This window comes from Callorhinus ursinus, unplaced genomic scaffold (genome assembly GCF_003265705.2).
Source record: "Callorhinus ursinus isolate GAN/ISIS: 27379988/994484 unplaced genomic scaffold, GSC_fseal_2.0 scaffold4, whole genome shotgun sequence".
NCBI lineage: Eukaryota > Metazoa > Chordata > Mammalia > Carnivora > Otariidae > Callorhinus > Callorhinus ursinus.
In genome coordinates this window covers 74,104,366-74,130,119 of record NW_027397066.1, presented here as the reverse complement: position 1 = coordinate 74,130,119, position 25,754 = coordinate 74,104,366, and positions in this window count along the sequence as shown.

Genomic DNA, 25,754 nt, shown 5'->3' with positions numbered 1-25,754 from the left:
ACATGTCTAAAATTAAACTGATTTAGTTTTATGAGGTTTTTTGTTTTGTTTTGTTTTTACAAGTATTCTAATCAATTCAATTCATGTATTCACCTACACAGTCAGTGAATAGTTTTGTAGTTATGGAATATCACAGTGAAAAATAATATTCCCCAGAATAGGCTGACTGATTTCCTTTACCTTAAACTTTCACTTAAGGTAGACTCATCACAAAAATTATCAATTAAAAAAAAAATCCTACACTGAATATATTGGTTAATGCTCTAATACATTCTGTCATAAATATGGCTCCTATCAATTTTTTTAAATTTAATTTTATTTAGAGATAGCGCACACTCAAGCAGATGGGGTGAGGGGCAGAGAATCTAAGGAGGCTCCACGCACAGCACAGAGCCCAATGTGGGGCTTCATCCCATGACTCTGAGATCATGACCTGAGCTGAAATCAAGAGTCAGAGGCCCAAATGACTGAGCCACCCAGGTGCCCCATGGCTTCTACCAATTTTCTGTCACTGCTGCTTAGACAAATAATTCTCTTCTCTTTTCTCTACATTTTTTTTCCTCCAATCAGCATCTTCCTAAAATATAAAAGGGTGGGAATTAGCTCCTGGAAGAAAAATTAGTGAATGATAATTTTATTATTTAAATTAGAGATGAATAGCAGGAAAGATGTCATTCAAAATAAAGTTGTATTATTAAAAGGAAATATATTTATTTCTAGTACTCATAGTCCACTGGATACTCTTTCATTGGCAGGAGACTTTAGAAGCACTTTTGTGATGGCAGAATGCAGAGTTAAGGACAGTAATAAATATTTAAGGGGGGTCATGTAATATATTGGTGTTGGAGACAGACTTGATTTTGAATTGCATTTCTGCCAGTATTAGCTGCATGATCTTGGAAAAATGACATAAATCCTTTGAGCCCTTGTTTCCTTAACTTTAAAACAGAGGTACTGGACATAGTGGTTTTCTTTCATTTTGCATTCTAGTCTCCATTCCTATGTTCTTTCATGAATATACTTTTATATTCCTGTCAATCTTCACCCCCACCCCTGACATATATACTTTGTCTACATGAGTCCAAGTCATCTGACAGTCCATTCCAGGAGATGCTGAGGAGCTGAAATCAGTGACATATTCCATGCTATGGTTTACAGTGATTAATTCAGGATGGGTACATAGCTCATCTGAAAAGACATTTGCTGAGACTTCCTAGAATGAAAGCTTCATACATTTCTAATGTTTTGAATGTGTGAAGTTGTTTTATCTATAACTATAATTATCTTGCAACCAGAGGGGAGAATCTGAAGCTACATAAAGCCACTATAAGGAGCCTATCTAGATAATACAGAGCTTATACAGATAATACAGACTATACAGATAATACAGACTTATCCTTGACCATGTGGGCGCAGAATGAAGTTATGCCATAACCCTTTTGTTGTTTAATCCAATTTTATTTGACTTTTCTATCAAGTGAAATAAAGGATCTATGATGAATTATTCCCTTAGGGTTATTGTGAGGATTAAATGAGATGATATAAGAAAAACACTTAACAATACTTGCCACCTAGCACTTTCTCAGTGATATACATCTAAGGATGAATGGCATGTAAGCAGTTTAGGCAACAACAATAGTTCCATTGATTTCTACCAGCAGTGCCTTCTCCAGCATGCATTTTATTTTAATTCAAATCAGTCAGCACTTATCCATTTATTCATTAACTCCACCAATATTAGGGAATTTATTATGAACAGGCATTGTGCCCAGAACTATTGGTTAAAATGAGAAGTATGGGGCGCCTGGGTGGCTCAGTTGGTTAAGTGACTGCCTTTGGCTCAGGTCATGATCCTGGAGTCCCAGGATCGAGTCCCACATCGGGCTCCCTGCTCAGCAGGGAGTCTGCTTCTCCCTCTGACCCTCTTCCCTCTCGTGCTCTCTATCTCTCATTCTCTCTCTCTCAAATAAATAAATAAAAACTTTAAAAAATAAAATAAAATAAAATAAAATGAGAGGTATGATAATGGTTACTTGAGTACTGTAGCTGAAGAAAGAAAGAAGAAAGAAAAGAAAGAAAGAAAGAAAGAAAGAAAGAAAGAAAGAAAAGAAAGAAAGAAAGAAAGAAAGAAAGAAAGAAAGAAAGAGAGAGAGAGAGAGAGAGAGAGAGAGAGAAAGAAAGAAAGAAAGAAAGAAAGAAAGAAAGAAAGAAAGAAAGAAAGAAAGAAAGAAAGAAAGAAAGGAGTACTTTAGCAAATTTAATTACCTGTAATCTCCCAAGGAGACAAGCATTTAGAGAATCATATAAACAGTGTGTGATTATGTGCCAAACTGTGTGATACTTAGGCAAATAAGTATCATAGATGATCCACTAAGGAAAAAGGACAATAAATTATAAGATGAAATATATACTGGAGAAAAATGCCTGGGTGTTAAGTTTTATTTAACTAACATATTAAAGACTAAGTATGTGATAAAAGAATGTCTAATAGCTCAAATACACAATCTCTATTTCCTTCCCTTTAGTGCTTATTTTGTTTTGTGATATTTGTAAGTTATTTCTTGCTTTAAATTCTTTTGGTTATTTCTTTTCTTAAATTCCTTTGGATTGTTAGTCTTGCTTGAATACACCAAAACCTTGTGATACTAGGGTCCCTGAAGTTCAGTACTATCAGTAAACAGGGTTAAAACAAGACATTTCAGGTATTTCTAATAATGAGCAATTCTGAAGGGAGTTCAGAAAAGAGTTAGGCAGAGGATCAGAGAATTTCAGTGACAGATGTTTGAGGTCATATATTCAGTTTTCTGTTCAAATTACTTACAACAAAGTTCACAAAATAAAAGCATTATAAAAACAATTTTTGTAGTATGTAAAGAGGAAAAACTAAGATTAGACTATGGAAATTAGAGTTACAGAAACGTTTTTTAGACAAAGAAAATGATATGTAAATATTTCTCAAATGACATGAGATGTCCTCTATAAAAACTTGATACCTTAACTGATATTATCCAAGGGCTCAAAAAATCTCTACTTCTTCCTTGCTTTTATTTTAAAATACTCCCAACTATTAAAAGGTTATGATAGTGGTTCATGAAAGAATGTGCTTGGGTCCCTGTGCTGGAGGCAGGTGTAGAATGAATATGCATAGTGTAAGTCATGCTGCCTGCTGGGAAACAAAAGAGACTGAGGACAGAGCGGTTGTTTGAGGTCCTAGAAGACCTGAGGAGATGCACTTAGATGCACTCCTGTGAGTATGAATTGTGTTCTCAGCCTGAGGATGCAAGTGAGTGTAAGTCCACTGACCTGCTTCTAAGGACTCTGCCCATTTTTTGTTTTTCTGCTCTGCTTTGTTTTGTTTTGGCTCTAGGGTCTCAAGCCTCAGGAACTTTCATAAAGTCTTATGAAAGAAGATTATTTCTTGCTCTTTCCAGCATCTTAGGTTCAAAGGAATAACCTTATTTTCTCCTTTGTGGAAACACCTGTTGAATTTTACCTTCTTTCTTGATAATTGTTTACTTCAGTCACTTTTATTTAAGTATGCTATAATTTTTCATATTTCACAGGACTTTTTATGTGTTACCATTTATTTGTTAAAATATGAGGAAGCAGAGGACATTCAAGTAAGATGGCAGAGTAGGAAGATCCTAAGCTCACCTTGTCCCACAAATACACTAACACCCACATCCATATAAATAACCTAGAAAATAACCCAAAGACTGGCAGAACAGACTCTCCACAGCTAAACATAAGGAAGAGTCCACAGTGATGAAAATAGTAGAAAGGGCAAGACAATGGTTGGGAATCAAAGTGGCCTGCAAGACTATCTGTGGGAGGGAGATGCCCCAAAAGTGTGGAGAAGGGAGAAAGGCAGACCCTACAACAGGCACCACAGGCATGAGGAACCTTCACTGGGAAGATAAATCCCTATAATATTTGGCTTTGAAAACCAGAGAGGCTTAACTTTGTGAGTTCTTACAGTAAGTGGGGCTTACCACGTGGAACTTTAAAAATCAGTGGGTTTACCTCTGGGAAAGCTTGTGGGCAACTGGAAACTGAGTTCCCACCCTTAAAGAGACAGCATAAAAAACCACCCCACTGGGATACAGCAGAGAAGCAAGAGTTTGAAAAAGGCCTGGGGTAGGGGTGCCTGGGTGGCTCAGCTGGTTGAGTGTCTGACTCTTGATTTCAGCTCAGAGTCTGCTTGAGATGCTCTCTCTTTCTCTCCCTCTGTCTCCCCCCCACCCACTCATGCTCTCTCTCTCTCCATCTAATCAATCAATCAATCAATCAATCTTAAAAAAATTTAAAAAAAGAATAGAAAAAGGCCGGGGTATACAAGAAGATTTATTTACTAATCTCAGGACATGCACAGACAGGATGGGCAGGGATCTTTAGGAGACTTCACCAAAATAAAAGAGCTGACAGATGAGATTTCCCTCCTTTACCCCCAGCCTAGATACAGGGACACCTGCAGGAAACAGTGCCAACACTCTCCATCTATCTTGCTAACAGCACACCCTGCTCCTGTCTTCTTCTGCAGACCTCCCCTATACACCCATCTTCAGCAGGAATCCATCCAAAGCAGCACCACAAGCATGGCATTATATAAGCAGACCTGACAGGACAGCACTATTCCAAAATGACTCCTGCCCTGGGGAGAAGGGAAGATAACCACACACACACCAGCTCCACCATGGCTCCAGAAGTAGCCTAGGGGCAGAAATCTGGTCTGACTGCACGCCCCACTCACTCAAAAAAGCCACGCAGGGAACAACACAGGGAGAGCGCTCTGCAGTTCAGTGCAACCACAGATCTGGAAAATGCCTGGTCTGAACCAACTCAAGCTCAAGGCAGCCCCATACTGGCCAACTAACAACACAGTGACCAAACCCTGCCCACAATAGGCAAACAGAACTTTTGCAGATGACTATAGTGAGGACAACACAAGTCAACCAAAATAACAGGGCACATGTAAAGTACACAGGAGATACTGCTGAAGTGCTAGATTCTAGTGAATAGGGGACACTGCTTTGCAGGGCACCACAGGACCTCTTCTTCATAAGGTCACCACTTTCAAGAGCAGGAGGCATAGCTTCCTAACACATAGAAACAGATTTTTTTTTTCTTCCCAAATCATATTCCACTAGTATTTATTTTATTGTTATGACAGAAAACATGGGCATTTCTATTACTTGTAAGTGCTTCAGATCAATTCTATATTGATGATTTTCAACAGAATGGGCTTACTTTATTCCGGGAACAAAGCAATAACACATGCGTGTTCCTTACAAATTCTTATGTGCTCCATTCCTGCTTTATTACACCCCTATCTTGAATTGATTGGGCCTCGCAAGTACCAGTTTGGGCCCAACTCACTCTAGGGAGGTTTCCAGTCCCTCATATTGAGTGTTTGGGGCTCAATTCCAAGCCGGACTGCATGGCTCTTTGTCTCTTCTGCATGGGCAAGGACACAGTCTTTCTTCATTTTGTTTTTAGTTTTGGTTTTTCATATGAGAAATCTTTCCTTTTATTTCAATACACAGGTGAGTGCATTGCTGTTGTGTTCCAGACCATGCATATGCACAAATTTAAGAAATACCAGCCACAGGGGAGCCTGGGTGGCTCAGTCAGTTAAGCACCCGACTCTTGCTCTCAGCTCAGGTGTTGATCTCAGGGTTGTGAGTTCAAGCCCCGCATTGGGCTTCATGCTGGGCATGGAGCCTACTTAAAAAAAGAAATACTGGCAACGGGCTTTTACATTTTTTTCTAACAAATTCCCCAAGTGGCGGTATCTGCACATCCTCACCGACGTCATCTTCAGATGCCTCATGGATTGTTTTACTGTGACCGGCTAGGGACCTTAGGGTTACTAGGACCACAGAGAGCTAGGCAAAATTAGGAGACAGAAGAATATGTCCCAATTGAAAGGACAGGACAAAATTCACAGCAAGAGACCTAAACAAAATGCAGCTAAGCAATATGCCTGAGACAGAATTTAAAATGATGGTCAGAAAGATACTCACTAAACTTGAAAGGAGTTGAAAATTTCAGTGAGTCCCTCAATTAAGGAATAGAAAACAAAACAACAACAAAAAAACTAATCAGAGTAGAAGAAATTGATGACTGATATTAAAAAAAAACTCACTAGGGGTAATAAATAGTAGACTAACAGGAGTAGAAGAATGAAAGTGACTTGGAGGACAGAGTAATGGGAAGGAATCAAACTGAACAGGTGAGAGGAAAGAATAAATAAAAAATGAGAATAGATTAAGGTAATTCAATGACACCATCACGTGATAACATCTGCATTACAGGGATCCCAAAAGGAGAAAAGAGAATGGAGCAGAAAATTTATTTGAAGATATAATAGATTAAGGTAATTCAATGACACCATCACGTGATAACATCTGCATTACAGGGATCCCAAAAGGAGAAAAGAAAATGGGGCAGAAAATTTATTTGAAGATATAATAGCTGAAAACTTCACAAATCTGGACAGAAATCCAGATCCAGGAGTCACAAACAGCCCCTAACAAAATCAACCCAAAATGGCCCACACAAAGACACATGGTAATTACAATGGCAAAAAGAAGTGATAAAGAGAGAATTTTTAAAAAGCAGCAATAGAAAGGAATACAGTTACATATAGGGGAAACTTCATAAGACTATCAGCTGATTTATCAACAGAAACTTTGCAGGGCAGAAGAAAGTGGGGTGATATAGTCAAAGTGCTGAAAGAAAAAAAAATCTTCAGCCCGGAATACTGTATCCAACAAAGCTATGACTCAGAATAGAGGGAAAGATAGTTGCCCAGATTAAAAAAAGAAAAAGTTAAGGGAATTCATCAACATTAAGCCAGCCCTACGAGAAATGGTAAAGGGGACTCTTTGAGTGGAAAAGAAAGAACATTAAGAATAAGAAAAGTAGAAAGCACAAAAGCAGTAAACACATATCTATAAAAGTTAGTCAAGGGACTCACAAAATTAAAGAATATAAAGTATGAAACCATATATCTAAAACATGAGAGGAGAGCAGTAAAGAATGGGTTCAAACTTAAGTGACAATCAAGTTAATATGAACTGCTATAGGCAGAAAATGTTATATACAAACCTAATGGTAACCACAAATATGAAAAAAGTAAAGAGAAAGGAATCCAAGTATATCACTAAAGAAAGGCAACTAATCAAGAGAGAAGCAAGGAAGAGAAAAAAGAAACAGAGAACTACAAAAATATAAAACAAGAAACAAAATGGCAATGAAGGATAACCAATCAATAATTACTTTGAACATAAATGAAGTAAACAGTTGAATCAAAACACATAAGGTGACAGAATTTATACAAAAGCAATACCCATCTGTATACTACCTACAAGAGATTTATTTCAGACCTAAAGACACATGCAGATTGAAAGTGAAGGGATGGAGAAGCATTTATCATGCAAATAGAGGCAAAGAGAAAGCCAGGGTAGCAATACTTATATCAGACAAAATCGACTTTGAAACAGACTATGACGAGAGACAAAGAACACTATATAATCTTAAAGAGAACACTCGAACAAGAATATATAACAATTGTAAATATTTATGCCCCCAACATGGAAGCACCCAAATACATAAAGCAGCTAATAACAAACATAAAGGAAATAATGGATAGTAATACAATAATACTAGGGGACTTTAACACCCCACTTAGATCAATGAATAGACCATTCAAGCAGAAAATCAACAAGAAAACAGTGGTTTTCAATGACACATTGGACCAGATGTATTTAACACATATATTCAGAATATTCCATCCTAAAGCAGAACATGCACATTCAAGCGCATATGGAACATTCTCCACATAATAGGCCACAAAACAAGTCTCAACAAATTCAAATAGATCAAAGTCATTCCATGCATCTTTTCGGATCTAAACACTATAAAACTAGAAATTAACCACAAGAAAAAAATTCTGGAAAATACACAAATGCATGAAGGTTAAATATCATGGTACTAAACAATAAATGAGTCAACAAAGAAATCAAAGAGGAAATTAAAAAGTACATGGAGAGAAATGAAAATGAAAATGCCATAATCCAAAATCTTTGGGATATAGCAAAAGCTGTTCTAAAAGGGAAGTTTATAGCAATACAGACCTATCACAAGAAGCAAGAAGAAATTCTCAAATAAACAACCTAACCTTACACCTAAAAGAGCTAGGAAAAGAACCAACAAAACCCCAAACCACTAGAAAGCGATAATAAAAATTAGAGAAGAAATAAATGAAATTCAAATGACAGCAACAAAAACAAACAAAAAACAATAGAAAAGATCAATGAAACCAGGAGCTGGTTCTTTGAAAAGATCAACAAAATTGATAAACTTTCAGCTATACTCATTAAAAAGAGAGAGGAAGATAACGAACTCAAACAAAATAAAAAAAAATGAAAGAGAAATAACAACTGACACCACAGAAATACAAAGAATTATAAGAAAATATTATGAAAAATTATATGCCAACAAATTGAACAACCGAGAATAAATGGACAAATTCCTAGAAATATATAATCTCCCAAAACTGAATCAGGAAGAAATAGAAAATTTTTTTTTTTTTTAAAGATTTTATTTATTTATTTAATTGACAGCTAGAGAGAGAGAGACAGCGAGAGAGGGAACACAAGCAGGGGGAGGGCCAGAGGGAGAAGCAGGCTTCCCACGGAGCAGGGAGCCCGATGCGGGGCTCGATCCCAGGACACTGAGATCATGACCTGAGCTGAAGGCAGTCGCTTAACCAACTGAGCCACCCAGGCGCCCCGAAATAGAAAATTTGAACAGACCAATCACCAGCAATGAAATTGAGTCATTAATCAAAAAACTCCCAACAAACAAAAGTCCAAGACCAGATGGTGTCACAGGGGAATTCTACCAAACATTTAAAGAAGAGTTAATACCTCTTCTCAAGCTATTCCAAAAATAGAAGAGGAAAGAAAGATACCATGTTCATTTTACAAGGCCAGCATTACCCTGACCCCAAATCGGATAAAGACACTACAAAACAAAAAAAACAAAAAACAAAAACAAAACAAAAAAAAACTAAAGCCAGTATCACTGATGAACATAGATGCAAAAAAATCCTCAAGAAAATATTAGCAAACTGAATCCAACAATGCATTAAAAAAATCATTCGCCATGCTGAAGCGGGATTTATTTCTCAGATGTAAGAGGGGTTATTGGTCTTTCACCTCTTTTGTTAAGTTTATTCCTGGGTATTATTTTTGGTTCAATTATAACGGGATTGTTTTCTTAATTTCTCTTTCTGTTATTTCATTATTAGTGTATAGAAAGGCAACAAATTTCTATATATTGATTTTGTATCCTGTGACCTTACTGAATTCATATATTAGTTCTAGTAGTATTTTGGTGGAGTCTTTAGGGTTTTCTATCTAGAGTATCATGTCATCTGCAGATAATGAAAGTTTTAGTTCTTCCTTGCCAATTTGGTTGCCTTTTATTTCTTTTTGTTATGTGATTGATGTGTCGAGAATTTCCAGTACATCCAGTACATCATATCAATAAGAAAAAGGATAAAAAACATTTGATTATTTCAGTAGATGGAGAAAAGGCACCTGACAAAGTACAATGTCCATTCACGATAAAAACCCTCAACAAAGTAGGGATAAAAGGAACATAGCTCAACATAATGAAGGCCATATATTAAAAACCATATATGTAAAACAGTGAACATCATACTCAATGGTGAAAAACTGAGAGCTTTTCCCCTAAGGTCAGGAACAAGACAAGAATGTCTACTCTCACCACTTTTATTCAATATAGTACTGGAAATCCTCGACTCATCAATCACATAACAAAAAGAAATAAAAGGCAACCAAGTTGGCAAGGAAGAACTAAAACTTTCATTATCTGCAGATGACATGATACTCTAGATAGAAAGCCCTAAAGACTCCACCAAAATACTTCTAGAACTAATATATGAATTCAGTAAGGTCACAGGATACAAAATCAATATATAGAAATTTATTGCCTTTCTATACACTAATAATGAAGTAACAGAAAGAGAAATTAAGAAAACAATCCCATTATAATTGAACCAAAAATAATACCCAGGAATAAACTTAACCAAAGAGGTGAGAGACCAATAACTCTGAAAACTATAAAACACTGATGTAAGAAATTGGAGATGGCACAAACAAATGGAAAGATATACCACGCTCATGGACTGGGAGAACAAATATTGTTAAAATGCCCATATTACCCAAAGCAATGTATAGACTTAATGCAATCCCTAACAAAATACCAACAGAATTTTTCACAGAACTAGAACAAATAATCCTAAAATTTGTATGGAACCACAAAAGACCTGGAATAACCAAAGCAATCTTGAAAAAAGAACAAAGCTGGAGGTATCACAATCCCAAATTTCAAGACATACTACAAAGCTATAGTAATCAAGAGTATGGTACTTGCACAAAAATAGACACATAGATCAACAGAATAGAGAGCCTAGAAGTAAACCCACAGTTATATGATCAATCAATGTCAAATGAGGCAAGAATATGAAATGGGGAAGACAGTCTCTTCAATAAATGTTTTTAAGAAAACTGGACAGCTACATGCAACAGAAGAAAACTGGACCATTTTCTTACCCCATACACAAAAACTCAAAATGAATTAGAGACTAAATGTGAGACCCAAAACCATAAAAATCCTTGAAGAGGGCACAGGCAGTAATTTCTCTGACATCAGCCATAGCAACATTTTTCTAGATGTCTCCTAAAGCAAGGGAAGCAAAAGCAAAAATAAACTATTGAGATGACATCAAAATAAAAAAGCTTTTTCCCAGCAAAGGAAATAATCAACAAAACAAAAAGGCAGCCACTGAATGGGAGAAGACACTGCAAATGATATATTTGATAAAGGGGTAGTATCTAAAATATATAGAGTACTTAAACACTCAACACCTAAATAACAAATAATTTAATTAAAAAATAGTCAAAGACATGAACAGACATTTCTCCAAAGAAGACATACAGATGGCCAAGAGTCACACGGAAAGATGCTCAACATCACTCATCATCAAAGAAATGTAAATCAAAACCACAGTGAGGTATCACCTCATACCTGTCAGAAAGGCTAAGATCAAAAACATAAGAAACAAGTGTTGGCAATGATTTGGAGTAAACAGAACCCTTGTGCATTATTGGTGGGAATGCAGCCTGGTGTAGCCACTGTGGAAAACTGTATGGAGGTTCCTCAAAAACTTAAAAATAAAATACCATATCATTTAGTAGTTCCATTACTGGGTATTTACCCAAAGAATATGAAAACACTAACTCAAAAAGATGTATGCATGCCTATATTTATTACATTATTTACAATAACCAAGATACGAAAACAACTCAAGTGTCCACTGATAGATGAATGGATAAAGATACACATATATACATATTACTGAGAATATTACTTGACCATGAAAAAGAATGAAATCTTGCCAATTGCAACAACATGGATGTATGCAGAGGAGATAATGCTAAGTGACATAAGTCAGAGAAAAACAAATACCATATGATTTCATGCATATGTGGAATTTAAAAACAAAACACATGAATAAAGGAAAAAGAGACAAACAAAAAAACAGACTGTTAAATACAGAGAACAAACTGGTGGTTACCAGAGGAGAGGTGAGTGCACATCCCTGCACTTATTGCAATGAGCACTGGGTAATATATAGAATTGTTGAATCACTATATTATACACCTGAAACTAATATAACACTGTATGTTAATTATACCGGAATTTTTTAAAAAATAAGTTAAAAATAATAAAAAGAAAAAATATGAAAGAGGAAGTGCTAGCCATCCTCCTTCCACTTCTGCACTAGATCTAGTCTAGCATTTCATAATATATTTCTCATTCCGGTTCCATATTAAGGCTCGATTAAAATACCCAATTATGCCTGAGAAGTAATATTGACACTATCCTGTGAATTTATGCTAATTGCTATAGACTGTTTAATGCCCTCCCACAAATTTATACATTGAAACCCTAATCCCCAATATGGTATTTGGAGGTGGGGCCTATTGGAGGTAATTAGGTTTAGATGAAGTCATGAAGCCCCCATGATGGAATAAGTGCCATTGCTCTTCCCTGCCTCCAGAATTTTGAGAAATAAATGTTTGTTGTTTAAGCCATCCAGTTTATGATATTTTGTATAGCAGCCAGAGCTGACTAAGGCACGCATTTAAAAAAAGAGAAGTCTCTGTTTAAAAAAAAAAAAAAACAACCTGGGCTTATATCCAGTCTCTCTAGAGCATAAGTGCCTAAACTTGGCCCATTTTCAAGAGGTGTTCAAGATTATGCTAAGGTGAAGAGAGACAGGGACAAGTGTGAGCTCAAATCTAGTTTCTTATTTATCAGTTTTGGGACAGTGAATAAATTGTTTTACTTCTCTGAGATTTAGTTAATGTATCTTTAAAATATGCTTATAATACCCACAAAATTGAGGTGGTCTTGTACATGCTGTCCCACTGACTGCTGAGATTACTTCTGTTGAGCTCTCCTAAAAGTTCCTTTTTCCTTTATAGCTCAGGTAATTATCCTTTTGCATCTGAGTTCCCCATCAAAAGCAACATCCTTACCAGATGGAGGTGAATTGTTATTCATTTAAGTGTTCCTTGAAAATACTCATTGAATGCTTGTATATGACCAGGACTCTTCCGGGGTTTTGGGATTCATCAATAAAGAGAAAAAAAAAAAAAACCATTGCCCTCATCATATTTCAATCATATTGAGTTACTTCCTCTTCTAGCAGCTACCAACTACAATATTATATGGTGTTTTGAGGATCAAGTTTGATAAATGTTTGCAATATTGCACCTAAGAACCATCAATGTTGACTCACTCTCACTATGTAAAACCCATAGGTTTTATTTTAGAAAATACTCAACAAATTTTTATCTATGTATGAACGGTCTTAATTTGAACTTTACTAGAGGCAGATCCTGAGAAAAGGATTTGAGTACCATTGTTTATTTGGGAGGCTGATAACAGGAAATAACATCAGGGAATGGACAGGTGAAGCAGGGAAGAAAAGGAAACATATAGAGGGTACAGGATCAAACATGTTACCAATCCAGACAATTGAAGCTTAATTCCACCAGGCAACTCTAGATGCCAATGATGAACCTGTACCTCAGACTTATTCTGCTCAAGGGGTTAAGAAACTGGGTTATTTACCGCCAGCTTCTGTAAATAATTGTTTGAGAGCTTCCCCCAGAGGGAACGAATTCCCTGGCACTTAGAATTTACCTGTAATGCTCTCAGGCAAAGGTGCTGACTTGGAGTTGGAGCTACAAACAGAGCAATAGTATCTTACCAAGGGAATGTGGGCAGTGTATCAGCAGTCTGCACTCCATGAATCTCAGATAATGCTCATTGTAAAGAAAGAAAAACTGAGAGAGTGTTACAGTCACACCTGCTCTGGAATTCAGAATGAGATTTCACTTCTCATTTTATTTGGTCCAGGTATTTATCCTGGTAGTCCTTCCACTAATGCATGTCTCCAGGACTTCTCCCTAATTGCTCTTTACATCCCCTCCTCCCCTTCCTGTTTCTCCCTGTCCCTGCCATACTCCCTTCATCTCATAACCACAATGTCAGAGTAAATCCTGCTGGCTTCATCTCTAAATATTTGTATTTTGACGCTTTGTGTTGCCTTTATCACAACTATCCAGTACTGCAAAAGCAACTTCCCTGGTTTCCCTGCTCCCACTCTTGCCCCTCTAGTTTACTTTTTGCCAAAAATTCAAAGTGATCTCATAAATCATAGGTCATATCATCTTCTTTTGTTCAAAATGTTCTTCTCTTACTTATTATCAAGGTCCACAAGGCCTTACTTGATCTGTGTACTCACACAACCTTTCAATGTTCACTCCTATAAGTCTCCCCTTTGCTCAGTCCTTTGCAGGCATGTTGGGTTCTATGCTGTTCACACAGAGCACTCTTTTGCCTCAGAACCTCCACAGCTCATTGTTTCTCCAGATATTTACAAGAGCTAGTGACTGGTGGGCTCAGGCCTTTACCACACAGTTTGGTTTTAGAACCCAGGTGTTCAGCCTTTCACAATACAGTTGCCACACATTTGCCAGGGCCTCTTGACTTCCTTTAAGTCAGGGCTCTGATCAAGTATCGCCTCTGCAGAAAGGATTTTTCTGACCATTTTATCTAAAAGAGCATCTACTGCCATTCTTTATGTCCTTACTAAGTTTTATTTTTGTTGCACTTTTCATATTATGTATCAATTTATCATTGTTATTTTTAGTAATTCATTTTACTGCTTGACCGTAATCTCCATGTAGGCAGGGATTTCATCTGCTTTGCTCATTACTTTATCTCCAGCACCTAGAATGATGCTGTATCAATCAGCATATGTCATGTCTCATTAACAAAAACAACCCTAATGTTTCATGGCCTAACACAGTAAAAATACCTTTCACTTCATTCTACAGGCAATGTGAATCAGGGGTGCAGCTCTACTCAACATGGTCACTCAGTCACACGAACTAAATGGAGGTACCATTTGCCAGGTCTTCCAGGATCACTTTGACTTTTAAATCTACTAAGAAGTGACAGAAGTCACAACTCCTAGCCAGTATTTGTTAGCCAAATAAGTCACACGGCAGAGGGCAGAAAAGTGTAATCTCAAGTGTCCTTGTGAACAGCCTTAGCAACTACCACATACTTAGCTCTTATTTGATAACCAATATTTACAGAACGAACAAATAAATAAACAAGTTGAATAAGCCACACACAAAATGAACAAATTTGGAGACATTTTTCTTAACATCTAAAAAGGCGTATAGAGAAATACATTGCATTTAAAATATAAAATATGAAAAAGAGGGAGACACAAACCAAGAAACAAACTCGTAACTGTAGAGAATAAACTGATGGTTAACAGAGGGGAGAGGAAAAACAGGTGATGGGGATTAAAGAGCATACTTATCACAATGTGTGGAATTGCTGAATCACTACATTGTATACCTAAAACTAATATAACACTGTATGTTAACAATATTGGAATTAAAATTTAAAAAAGGCATTAAAAAAGAGAGATGCCACATAAGTAAAAATATAAAATGTTAGTAGATATATAAGCTCCATGAGAACAGGACTTTATCTGTTCTATTCATACCTAGCATCTAGAATGCTCAATATGTGATAAATCTTCAATAAACCATTGATGAATAAATAAATAAAACAGCATAATTTGATAAATGTACAGGTATCCAATCTGTGCTTTCAAAGATACAAATTTTAAATATTTATGTGTACACACACATATATATATATAAATAAAACAATTTACAATTACTCACTTCACATTAGGAATTATAACTTACTTAGGAAGATAGCAAGAATAGTATCTGTTTTAGTATCCTTAAAAGTAGTTGTTTGATGTTTTATTCTCTTCCAGAATATACTCATAATTCTATCTAACATTTAATGTAATCATGGAAACAACCTTGTCTTTGATGTTTATAATATTTATTTATTTATTTTTAAAGAATTTATTTATTTGAGAGAGAGAGCACAAGCTGGGGGAGAGACAGAGGGAGAGGGAGAAGCAGGCTCCCCTCTGAGCAGGGAGCCCGACATGGGGCTCAAACCCACAACCCTGAGATCAGGACCTAAGCCAAAGCCAGATGCTTAACTAACTGAGACACCCAGGTGCCCCTATAATATTTAAATCATATGTTGTTACAGCAAAATTTCCTTATAAAATGGGAAACAATTCAGAGAACTGTTTTTGAAGTAAAATCTTTTGAGAACTGAAGTTTATCATACAAGCTTTCTAAAGACTATCACATAAACAACTTCCATCATTGACTTCTATATAAATCATGCATATAAAATATGTAAACTTTACATTTCCCCAAGGAATATCATCTAACAACATAAACAAAAAGAAAAAAATGAATTACAGTTTACAGATCCTCATCACCAAGCTAACTTGGAGATCAAAATTACAATCTCACTCTGACTCATTTTTCTTCAGTCTAAGGAATTATTATTTTTCCCATTGGGAAGCCATGTTAAGAAATTCAGCACTAAATGCTGAATCTATATTAGATTGTTATAAGTATATTAATTAATTGCATATTTAATGAAGTGATGAAAAAGAAAAAAATAGACATTCTGGATACATGTTATAATAGGGGTACATCCCAGTTATAAGAAAGCAGAATGAGGATACTTCCTAGAGGAAATAACTTAGAGCTAAATCTTGAAGAATGACTAAGAGTACACTAGACAGAGAATTATATATAGAAACACATGCATATATATATATGTAAATAAGTATGCTGAACAGAGGAAAAAACTGCATATATACGTGTGTATGTGTATATATATATATATACACACACTCATTCATATATATGCATCTATCTAGTTCTTTCTCTGTTCAGTATATTCCTATTCATTTATATATGCATATATATATATACACATACATATTGCAAATATATATTCAATTTATATGTATGTAATTTACAGTTATATAGGAACAGTATCATCAGTTTAAATATATACAATTATATGAAATAATTAATATATGTATTTATATATGTAATACATACACAAATGTGTCAGGGATTGCTTTTAGCTGCAAGTATCAGAAGATGTAAATAATGGCTTAAACAGATTAGGGATTTAATTTTTGTTCCTTAAGTTTGGAGGTACGTAGCTCAGGGCTGAAAGAGTCTCCAAAATGGTATCAGAAATTCAGATGCATTCTGTCTTTCTGCGAAGCTTCTCTTAGCATGGAATTTTAGCTTCCTATTTGTGGTCTTGGGGTCACAAGTTTGTTTAATCTCCAGTACTGCATTTTCATTCCCGGCACGAAAAGGGGAAGGACAGAGAACAAATCGTGGCTGCCATAAAAGACTAACCCATTTCAGAGAAATTTCTTGGAACACTCACTCAATCTCTTCTGCTTCTTTTAGGCACAACTGTCTCATGACACCATTATCTTCATGGGATGCTATAAATTAAGATTTTTAGCTGAGTATAATGTCTGTCTAAAAAACTCAGGGTTTTGTTAGGAAGAAATGAAAAATTGTTTGATATTTTAAAAAAGATTTTATTTATTTATTTGACAGAGAGAGACACAGCAAGAGAGGGAACACAAGCAGGGGGAGTGGGAGAGGAAGAAGCAGGCTTCCCATGGAACAGGGAGCCCAATGCGGGGCTGGATCCCAGGACCCTAGGATCATGACCTGAGCCAAAGGCAGACACTTAACGACTGAGCCACCCAGGCACCCTGAAAAATAGTTTTGGATAGCAAATTGTGTATGCCACAATAAGGAATCATCATAGAAAACTTGAAAATGTTTAAAAGCTTATGGAGAAGATAATCACTCATTTTTATCACCCACAACTACTGATAAAATAATAGTATAAATTCCCCAGCAATATTTTCCTTGGTGCATCTGCTTCATTTTTATTTATTTGAAAAATTACCATAACATACTTTATTTAAATATTCAATTATTATTGTATCCTTGGATTCTTATTTTTACTATTGCAAATAATGCTACAATCAATTTTACTTTTAATGTGTTTATACTATTTTGGTTTATATTTTAAGATAGATTTCCAGAAATACAGTTACTGGATTGAAAGCTGTGAATACTCTTTTCCTGATTTTTACTGCCCAATTACTTAACAAAATATTGCTAATTACTCTTACAATAACAATAAATATCATATGATCTACAAATAAATTAGATGACATAATTTTAAACCCTTTTAAGTTTTGTGTACAAAAAAATAAAACCTTGTTTTATTTGCATTTTGGTGGCTGAACATTTTTTTGTTTTCTTTTTTCTGTTTGCTTGTTTCATCAGTTATATTTACTTATTTTTAAAGACGTATTTATTTACTTGAAAGAGAGACAGAGTTCATGCAAGCAGGGGGAGGGACAGAGGGAAAGAATCTCAAGCAGACTCCCCATTGAGCACGGAGTCCATAGGCCTCTCACAACCCTGAGATCACAACCTGAGCCAAAATCAAGAGTCAGATGCTTAACCAAATGAGCCACCCAGGCATCCCTCATCAGTTGTATTTAAATTTGTTTTTCTTAAACTATACATTCATTCTCTTTTCCAATTTATTAATTTTATTATTAATACCTTTCTTAATAATGTGCCTTATATTTTAATATAAGCTCTTAATTCTACCTGCCCAAACCAGTGGCAAATATTTTCCTCAGGTTAACTGCCTTTTATATACTTACATTTGTAATACTAGAAATAGAAAATCTTAGAGCAAAATAAACTAATTTCAGAGATAAACTACTGACTTTTTATAATGAAGTTACCAATACATGGGGAGTTAAATGAGAAATTTAAGCTCAGACAGTTAATAAATGGCCTACATGAAATCTTTATCAAAAAAAAAAAAAAAGGAGGAGGAGGGGCACCGTGGTGGCTCAGTCATTAAGCGTCTACCTTCGGCTCAGGTCATGATCCCAGGGTCCTGGGATGGAGCCCCACATCGAGCTCTCTGCTCCGCAGGAAGCCTGCTTCTCCCTCTCCCTCTCCCCCTACTTGTGTTCCCTCTCTTGATGTGTCTATCTGTCAAAAGAAATAAATAAAATCTTTAAAAAAAAAAGAGGAAAGGAATAAAAATAAAATATTTGACAGTACTTCCTTTCTGAATCCCTCCTGAGATATTTTATTTGAATCTTTCTATAGATGGTAAGATCTTGTATTTGCTAGGACCGCCGTAACAAAATACCACAGACTGGTGGCTTACATGATACAAACTTATTTTCTAACAGTTCTGGAGGGTAGAGGTCCAAGATCAACATGTTGCTTGGTTGGTTTCCCCCTGAGGCTTCTCTCTTTGGCTTACAGATGGCCACATTCTTGCTATGCCCTCACATAACCTTTGCTTTATTCAGATACGTCCCTGGTGTTTCTCCCCCTTCTTATGAGGACAGCAGTTACATTGGAGTAGAGCCCACCTTCATTTAAGTGACTTTATTTAATCTTAACTACTCCTTTAAAGACCCAAACTCCAAATAGCATCATGTTCTAAGGTACAGGGAGTTAGGACTCCAACATATGAGGGGGGGGCACAATTCAGTCCATTACAGATACAAAAAATACTTTATCTGTCTATGTCTAAATCTACCTATCATCTATATATCAAATTCCATAATCACAGACTGAAAATTCTGGTACTCAGGGGACCTACTTTCAGTGTTCTGTTTGTTCACATCATCAGAGATTCAAGATGCTATTCAATAGATCTTTAGGTCAAATTTATTTTATAATTTTAAAGTCAATGTTAGTTTATACAAATGCCTTCAAACAGAATGTATGAAAATATATTGGTAAGAGCTTTTCAATAAAACTGTAAATACCCAATAATGATAACTTATAAAAATATATACTTTAAATGAAAAATATCTGATTAGCAATATATTAAAATCCAATATGATTTATCATTTTATAAAAAAAGTATTCAGATTTAAAAGATGATTTTTCCTCCTCTAAAATAGAATAATATATAATTACCTAAATTCATGTTATCATTTATTCCTTTCATGCTACTCTGGTTGAATTATCATTAATGCTAATAAACTGCCTTCAGTGACTAGTGGAATTTTTCATTATCCAAAAGCAAATAAATGAATTTTAAAATAGCCTATATTAAAAACACGCAGACTCTGTTTACAGTGAATAAGGAAAAACAATCCTGTTATGCCCATAATACTATCTAGAAATTGAAGACCCCAAGATATCTTGCCTTTTGCCATTACTTATTATTTTGTCATCTGTAGTGTAGATTACTATACATTGGTTGGTTGGACATTACATATTTCAAACGCCTATTACAAAGCCCTACATTTATCCCAGATGTAATATGGTTATATTTAGTTAAAAGTATTAGCTACGTAACCCACTAAGGTGCATTCTGAGAAGCAAGCTTAGGGCATATAAATATTCATAGTTTCAACAGCTCCTTTATTTTACTGTCAAATTAAATTTAGATTAAAAATATCCCTAGTTAGATAGTAAGGCAATGCAGTCAAAATAGTATTATTTCATTGTTTTGTTTAAATAGCACGTTAAACGCAGAAGGAATAATAAGTTCTCATTCAGGGTTTTGCCCATGATTTGGCAAAAGCTATTTTTTCAGCTTTATGACAAAGATCAATAATTTTACCATCTCCCATGTCTCATACTCACATATCTTACTACTGTTCTTTTTTTTTTTTTAATCTTTTATCACGGGAAGAGATTTTTTTTACACTGGCACCATAAATGAGAGATGGAGGGAATGTAAATGGTGCAGAATGCCCAGTGATTGAGAAAGACTTGCGGCTTATTCCCGGCTCCACTACTTACTGGCTGTGTTACTGCGGGCAAATTACTGAACCACTCTAAATCCCAGCTTCTTCTCAAATGGGGACAAAGCTTTTCTCATAGGATTGTGAGAAGTGAATGAAAATTTGCATTAGCACAGAAAAGTACTCAATCAACAAGGACTTTAAACAATGTTTTTTCCTGAAATGAGATTATCTAATCATCACGTTTACTGAGTCTTTTCTGATCTTATTTATTTTTCTTGTTAGTGCCATCACGTTAATGAAGAAAAAAGATCGAATCAAATTAATTAATTTCAGGAGTCAATTATCTGCTTTCAATTCAGACAAATAAACTATTTAAGATAATTCTATATTATATTGATACTAATATTCTAGGGGGATATTCTAGGGGGATAAGGGATATTCTAATCCTCTGTAATTGCAATATTTTTCTACTATGTTGAGCAACAATTCAATGAATGCCCATGTTTGATTTTAATATTTATGAGTGTAAACTTTTTAACTTACAATTTAAATGAAAAATCTAATAAATGTGATTTTGAAGTCAACTCCCTCACAGTATTTGTAAAGCACTTAGAGCAGTGGCTAAATTATGTTAAAGTGCTAAATTAGTATTTTGCAACTTTATGGAAATCTCTAGACCCAGTCTTGTCTGATAATAAAGAATAGAAACATAGTCTGGCTCTTGTATCAAGGAGTCAAGAGTCAGAATGCTAGGTACACCTAGCTGGCTCAGTCAGTAGAGCCTGCGACTTTTGATCTCAGGGTCTTAAGTATAAGCCCCATGTTGGGCGTGGATCCTACTTTACAAAAAAAAAAAAAAAAAAAAAGTCAGGATTCTAAATACAGCAGCTCTATTACCAAAGGTCAAGTGGAGCTCTGACACTGAATCAAAATGAAAGCCCACTGGTTAGCAGTGAGGAATTAGGGCAGAGAAAGATGGCAAAGGAGGAAGACAATATTAATTCACCTAGACTCAAAGTAGGCTGAGAGGGGTTCAGATCACACAAATCTACTATCTACGTCAGTCCGAAGTGGTTTAAGAGTTAAGATGCAATTATGGTTTCAGTAGAGGGTGTTACGGAGCCTAATGAAACTGGGTAGAACAGAAATGAGCAACAAATAATGACTGACAGGATACCAGAATGGGGAGATGAGGGATCAAATATCTATACTATAGGAAAAGGAGGGATGCAAAGGCTAGAATGTGTTTGATTTTACTATAGTTTTGCTAGGAGTATAATTTTCTTAATAGGTGAATTCATTTCAGAGTAATACCTACTTCTCATCTCTGAATTCCTGAACTGTGCTTCTCTGTGTTCTGCATATAAAAGCATTAAATGAATTTTTTTAAAAGAATGAATGATTCATGAAGTAATGTGAATAGACATTCCCTGTGAAATATAATTTCAGGTATCTTTCTATTCTAACTCACAGCATTGAATGTCCAATTTTTACAAAGGAAAGCTATTTTCTTAGCTTCAAGTAATGGGATTTAGGCCATTTTTCCAGAGCTGTCATGCTGGAGCACAATTCGGAGACAAGCATAGGCAAATCTAATGCTGAAGTAAAAGGTATGACCAACAGTCTGAACTAGGTTATTAATGTGAAGCAGACATAGCACAGTGGAAGTGAGGTCCAGAGTACAAAGGGTCGGTATCAAATGGCAAAGTTAAGGTAAAGAGCTCAAAGGTCACAGGCACAAAGAGAGTTACTATGATTTAAGGTTCTGATATGGATTGAATGAGGGAGGCAAACAAAACTGATTGCTATCAGAAACAAAAAGAAAAGCCCGAGACATGGAAGTGAGGTCTACCCCTGCATCTAATCATGGATTATATATTGAAGTCCTACGTAATGGTGTCTAATTCATCTTTGGCATGCTAGTCAATCCTATTAAGCCCAGTTTCCTCATAACAAGTGGGGGTACTATTTTTAAAATAATTAAAAGGTGCAAGACCTAGAAGTCATTTAGTACAATGCCTGGCATGAGTAGGTTATAAATAAAAAGGACAGGTCACGTCTGCCGCTTACTAATGGTGTGAACTAAGGACAACTTACCCTTCCTGAGTCTCGGTTTCTTTATCTATAAAAATTTACTTGGTGGGTTACTTTTTAGCATCAGAGAAAATGGATCCCAACATTTGACCAAGTGCCTGTCATGGAATAAGTGCTGAAGAAATAAAACAATCGTTACTGTTAACCTCTATGTATCCACCTAGAATCTTAAAAGTTTTTTTTTTTCCTTTGGTGCAATGTTCATCCTAGCGGATGCTTATCTTAGCTAAGATACACTACCTAGGAATTGGTATACTGGTAATATATGTCTTATAAAATGCAGGTCTGCGATAGCTTGGGTTTTTGTTAATCAAATATTAATTTCCCTCTGTTCCCACTGGGGGCAAAGTATACTTCCTGCTCCTTCGGTATTGGGGCTTGCCCTGCAACTTGCTTTGGTTAAAGGGATAGTATCAAACATGATGCAATGATAATGCAGTTTGACATATGTATGCCCTTTAATAATCTAGTACAAGAAGACTATAACTTAGATGGCTGCCAGTCCAAGGAGAACGAGGCAACAAACACAATCTCAGCCCAGAATCAAATCCAGTAAATCCCAGTAGCAGCCAATACAGCCACAGCCAAACCACAGTCCCATGAATGAAGAAATAAACACTTTTTGACATTGGGTTTGGGGGAGTTTATTATGCAAATTATGGCAAGGAGATGAATAAAATGCCTAACAAACAGACAAAGTGTTCGAGTAACGGCAGGTATGGTACAGTGTATTTCTCAGAATCTCTCTCAGAACCTACTGTGTATCTGATGGAGGCCATCAGAGTTGGTCATTTGGGTCTGAGGTACGTGTTTGTTATTGTCAGGATTAGCACCAAGGATACTTAGGAGAAAATAAAAGAAAATGAAACTGGGGAACACAGGAAATAAGCAAAATAACAATAACAGACAAAGCCAATTTCAACTGTTAACATAACTCTAAACAAAGAGCTAAACATCTAACAGTCCATATTCCTCAAAAACTTCAGGGGACTGTTTGAAGACATAGCTTCAGAAATACAATATAAATGCTGGAAACGAGATTACTGGGCGTTCTTTCACTGTAAGTACTATGATATAGCATGATACACTCACGTCCTATTGGTGAAGCTATTTTATAATTCAGTAGAAACAGATGTTACCTTATAGAATTTACAGTAGAGATGCAAATTTCTGCCTGATGAACAGATAAACCTGCAATCTTATTCTAATGTCTTTGTTGAAACTTTTATTTATTTTTTTTTTTTTTGAGAGAGAGAGAGAGAGCAGGGGAGGGGCAGAGAGAGAAGAGAGAAAATCTTAAGCAGGTTCTACCCCCAGCACAGAGCCTGACAGGGATCTCATGACCCTGAGATCATGACCTGAGCCAAAATCCAGAGTCGGTTGCTTAACCAACTGGGCCACCCAGGTGCCCCTTTGGAAACATTTTTACCATCTCACTATGTAATTAATTACCCTGTTGAACAAAATCTTTGATAGGTATTCATTTCCTATTTGTGTGAGCATGTTTTTAGCTCTTTGAAAAGTGTACTTTAATAATCCAAACACAATTTGGGACAGAAGGACAGAGGCCTGCTTCTAAGACTGGCAAATAGGCCACTAGACTGCAGTGCAGAATCCCCTCCCACACAACTCATAGCCTTCCCAGATGCCAGTGCAGGAAATAGTAAGTAAGTAAGTAAGTAAATAAATAAATAAATAAAGAGTTTTCCTAGAAATTCAAGCAGGGACATGCCAGCTACTGTTATCAGACAGCAGATCTTACCTACGTGGTAAGAAGGGAGACCACATGAGATATAGCCAATACCCATAGCATTTTGAAGGGTGAAGACCTGTTACTCTGCTGGGGGTTTTAAAATTTTTTGTGTCTTTTTTTTTTTTTTTAGCTCCTTGCAGAACTTAGAAAGAGACAGGAGGAAACCCAGCAGAGAGCTGGATCTTACCACAACAAGCTGGTATGGCAGCGGCTGACAGTTACTTTAATGAGCAGTTACTTTGCCCATGACCATGTGGATTGTAAAGGATAATAGATTTCCGCAAAAAAAACAAAAACAAAACAATGTTTCTAATTCAGAGAAAATTCAGAGGTCTTAAACATTAAATAAAACCTGATGCCAACTATAAACACATTTTCTAAATATCTCCAAAATAATTCCACAAAAATGTCCAACAGGTGCTCTTAATTAGGCACTGGCGTTTATAGGTCCCCTAGCTAATTTAGAAGCTCTCTCAAGTTGCTGAAAGTGCCTCTTCCTAGTGTAATACATTATTCTCTATTTTTCCCAACTGAATGAATATGACTTTTCAAGCTCCCTGCAGGTGCAAGTTTAAATTAATTTATTATCTTCAGGACCCAAGGCAGAGGTCCTAGTCCCTGACCATTTTGCCTGTCAATATGTAATGTTCTGTTAGGTTGGGTGTTACCCAAAAAGGGACACAAATGAGGCTTCTCCACCAGGGGACATTGCTAATCAAAAAATCTAAACCTTAACTTTTTGGTCATCTATACCAGTAATTCCTCTAGTTGTTCCAAAAATTTTTGTCATTCTCCATGTTCTCTCCTCTGTGTCTTCGCTATTTCATGTGCCTGCAATTAACTTTCTCTCTCCTGTTCATCAGGCAAACTGCTATTCTTTTTTTAGATTTGCCCTCAATTTACCTTCATCAGATGGAGTTCTAAATTCATGCTTCCCAGGAAATGCATGCATAAACCAATAGCATGGCACTTCTTATAATGTAGGGTACTTGCTTATTTACCTGTTTCTCTCCATAAGAAAGAAACATAATGAAGATTGCTACAAATTAGTTTCTCTATGGCTTCTCAGCCAGCTGTGCTGGGAGATAACCCCACCCACCAATACTCCTGCAGTAGTCATAGCCAGGCCTCGCAGCCCACCACGTTGGGGCCGGCCCTGTCTGTCAGTGTGACTAGAGTACTGTGAGCCAGTCACTCTAGACACCTGGGCTGGGGGCCAGCACCTCCGAACAGTGCACCAACAGCAGTCCCAGGCCAGTTACAACAGGAGGAAGCATGTAGCCCACACAGAGGGCACCCCTGGAGTGTCTGATTGCAGTGACCAGAAGTGATTGTGCCACTGGGCCCCACAGGACACCTCCTACACCGCTCCTTTCAAGATCAGGAAACATAGCTAACCTACCTAACATATAAAACCAAACAGAAGGAGTCTGACAAAATGAGGAGACAGACAAAACAGTAATTAAAAACAAAAAACAAAAAAAACCCTCAGATAAAAGAACTAAATAATACAAAGATAAGCAATCCACGTGATAAAGAGTT